This window comes from Pinus tabuliformis, chromosome 8 (assembly GCF_031772625.1).
Source record: "Pinus tabuliformis cultivar Carrire ecotype Pingquan chromosome 8, CPIR1, whole genome shotgun sequence".
In the NCBI taxonomy this organism is placed as follows: domain Eukaryota; kingdom Viridiplantae; phylum Streptophyta; class Pinopsida; order Pinales; family Pinaceae; genus Pinus; species Pinus tabuliformis.
This window is the reverse complement of record NC_142294.1, coordinates 2062413630-2062417864: the sequence shown is the minus strand read 5'-3', so window position 1 is coordinate 2062417864 and position 4235 is coordinate 2062413630.

Here is a 4235-nt window from a genome sequence, read left to right as displayed (position 1 = left end):
TTCTCAAGATTGTGCAGTTTTTGGAAGAAAGCCCATAACTGCTATGAGACCAAGTTGGGATATCAACTTGTGACTTAGAAGAATTATCTAATAGAGCAAACACATGCAAAAATGAAAATATAACTCTGAGTCGAAGCATGAATACCTGGATCAGTTCAAGATGAGCTCCTGTGGATAAGAACTGAGGCTCCAAAATCAAAGCATAGGAGATATTTTAGAGGGTGGTTCTAGCCCCTACAACATTGGCGACACGTGAGTAGAACTCCAGCTCTCCGTATGGATCTTGTCTCATGCAAAAAATGTCTAACTCTTTCTTAATTATTGTCAAGTTCATTGATTATCACAACTTCTTCACTTAGCCTAAGTTAAAGATATAGTCCCTACCATTCTCTTCATTAGAAACACACATACCAAGCCAAGTTAGACTAATTTGTTTCAATTAAAGATGAGGAGTATATAAATGCATAAGTAAAAGAGATTTCCAAAGTCGTAGTTTTCATCTCTGGTGTTGCTCCACTATCATCAGGATTAGACGATATCTCGACGAAGTCACTTCAGGAACACAAACATTGTTCTGCTACTAACAATCCTAGACAATACCCCAACAGAGTTTCTTGCTTCACCTCTATGCACAAGAAGCCTTTCTCTTCTTTTTCCCTTTATTTCATTTTTCATTTTTATTTGTTCAAAGAACTGTGCATAGGCACTTATTTATTTCATGGGGATGGAAGAGGGATCCTATCTTATTGAGAGAAGAAGAGGGTGTCCCTTCAAAGAATGATATTTATATACACATTTGACATACTTTTTAAGGTTTTCCTCCCCTCCTTACTCTACTTGACTTAATTGAGAAGGATTAACCAAAAATAAAAAACCGATTAGAGAAGGTGGTACTAGTTAAAAGTGTAAGCATTGTGATTTCACTGTGACTTTATAGGAAAGGAACGTATTTTACATCAAAATATCATTGACTAAAATAAATGCAAGATTCACATAAAGAGAGGGAATAAATAGATAACCAAGCATTGATAGTAGCACAACTTGCTCTTGGATTTCACTATGCTTTCTTAAGAAACCAAACATGGTTTCATGCGAAAGCTAACCTATAACTAAAAAGAAAACAAAGGAACATAAAGAAATGAAGGAAAAGAAAATCAAAGAAAATAAAATAAAAGGAAACAAAAAAGAAAAGAAAAACTACTCCTACTCCTAACCTAAAGAAAGCATAAGCCAAACTCATGTGAAGTGATACTTCCAATGCAACCGCTGAGATATTAGATGGCCTATGTGGGCAAGGGAATTCATGTCAAAAATGATATACAAGAAAATCAGTAAACAATAAATATTGGACAATGCAAACTAAATCATTCAAAGTTTGAATATATATATGCAGAAAAGTAAAAGCGAAAAGCGCATGAAAGACATTTTGTGATTATATCATGGTGTATCAACACACTACGAGTTAAAGACATCCAAGCACAAAATTTCTAACTACGAAGACGAGAGAACATAAGGAAAGAATATAATTTTCTTTTTTTGATAATGCTTGCCACGTATGACTCCTCCAATGGCCGAGCTATAGGATCATGTAATACAAATGGAGGATCTGAAAATTGTAAGACCAATTGATTTTCAATACGTGAAATAGAGTGATGAGGAGCCTCAAAAGATTCAACATTATTTTGATCAGTAGTGGAACTAACCTCAAGACTACAATAACTTGACATAACCATCAGCTTGGGCTAAAGTGCCTCGACAACTTAGGGAATTTCTATCTCATCAGATGGTAGATCATCATAGATCGGTGGTTGGGAAGGATCAACAACAGAAAATTAGAATCATGACCAAATGAATCAATGAAGAAGTTGCAACAACCACAATCAGAAATTTCAAGGTCATAGATGGAGGCATCCTCATAATCTGATGAATCACAAAGAGGGGAGGATTGAAAATAAGGAATTTGACCCTCTAATTTTTCAGAAAGATGAGATGAGAGATTAGGAAGATCTGGAATAGAAGATTCGTCCTCTTCACATATGGATGAAAACTGCCATCCCAAGTGTTCTGTGAATGATAAAAAGTAGTAACATCATTAGAAACTAAATTTTCACAAGATTCAATAGAAATGGCCGAATCGTGGGAAATTTCAAGATGATGGAGAGGTGCGGAAGGAAGAGAATCATCCTCCATCGCAGATTCTTGTTCATCTTTCGGCTCCCCAACATAATCATCATGAATGATATCGCAAGTTGGTTTCTCAACACCAACTCCATCCAACACTTGATCCTCATGAACATCACAAGAGAGATATGAAACAAGTGAACATGAAAACTCACAATTTGAAGGATCAAAGGGACCAAAGAATGGAGGACAAGGAGATAACACTTCATCATAGAAATCAAACTCACAGTCCAAACCTACGCTAAAATTTTGAGTATGTGGGTTGGAGAAGATGGAAGTAGATCAATGGATGAATTATAAATCTCTCCCACCTCAACCTACGACACTACAGTTGTCTAATGAGAAGAGGATGGAGATTCACTTATAACAACAATCTTTTCTGTCACATATTTAGAAGCTCTAACACCGACATATGTTGGGAGTGGTTCAAAGATTATAACTCACATGGATTTTTTGAAATGTGAACAAGATATAGAAATATGTCTACCAAGAAAGAATAATCAACCTCATGTTCAGGAAATTCAAAGCAGTAATGGATGAAACGGTCGTGAAAATCCTAGACAGATTCATCAAGTGCTTTTTGCAATTTCAGAATTTTCTTATTAAGAGATTTGTGATCATTGAAATCGAAAGCACGACATGACTCTATGAATTTTTTTCAAAAGAGTGGATGGAAGCTTCAGGCAACATGTAATACCATACCTTCATGTGCCCTTCGAACGTGAGAGTGAACAACCTATAACCAACTTATTCACAGTGGATGTTGTGCTTCATACATAATTCAAGAAAGTGAGCAATGTGCTCAAATAAGGTTGTTTCACCCTCACCATTAAATTTTAGATTCGACAAGTCATTTATAATGCTCACCCGAAATTTCAGATTTGTGGGTTTAGAAAAACATGTCGGGGTTTTGATTTGGGGAGAAGTCATTAAATAAGTGTAGAATTTCAAAATAGACTTCAAGGGCTCAAATTTTCATCTAGCCCCTCCTTCTATTGCCAGAAATTTTGATGGTTCTGGCCCCACCAACATTCATGGGATCTCTGAGTCCCAACAGTGGGTGGTAATGTTATGCTTGACTGCGAAAATGTGTAGAGGGAAGTATGTTAACTTTGGGTGAGAGAAAGTGTGTGATCTTGCAGATATTCACTGCGTAGTTCTATAGGCCAAGCTTGTGGCTTGAACCTTAGGATTGTGTAGTGTCCAACTATGTAAGGAAAAACTAGCGATGGAAAGTGCAAATCTGCCCAAGGGAAGTGTAAGTGATTGTGTGAGCTTCAGTGAAAATATAACTAAGTGTGAATGAATCATGATAGATCAAGTGCAAAAACTGAATGAACAAGAAGAAAATCAAATTGGTGAGGAGGGTCACCGTAATGGCAACCATCAGTGCAAAAAAAAAAAGTGATGTGACACTTGTGAAAGCAAAACAATAACTTTAAATAACACTTCTACAAGCTAAAAAAAGTTTAAACGCCAACAACCATGAAGAGAAATAAGAAAAACAACACTCACAAGTGAAACGACAAAAGGTGACAAAAGAAGACAAAAGAGAAACTCACTCGGAGAAGCGACAGCGACTGCATCGAAGGTTCCTTGATCTTCTCGGGAATGCTAGAGCTCCAAAATCGAGTGTGAAAATGAGATCTAGAAGCATCAATTAAATAGTTTTGGGTGAATTAGGGTTTATGACATGGATGCCTAAAATTAAGGAAAAAGCGACACTTGGTGGAAGTTTCTAAAAATAGTGAAAGTGCCTCCTTCAGGATACTAGAATAGATCCCTATTTTTTAGGGATGCTTTCTTGATTTTTTTTCTTTTTTTTCTTCTTAAGGGAAACTTGCCATGCACACTAACGGGAAAGACTGCACCGTTTTAGGGAACTCGGTAACTTTTTGGCTCAGTGCACTACACAATTTCTGATCTTAGTGAGGGTTGCATAGTTTCTGGGCTTAGTGCTGGGTTGCCTCCCATGACTGCACAATTTCTGAGCTCAAGGCTGACTACGAGTCACGATTGTGTAATTCCTATCATCAAGGTTGCTTTCCCTCAAG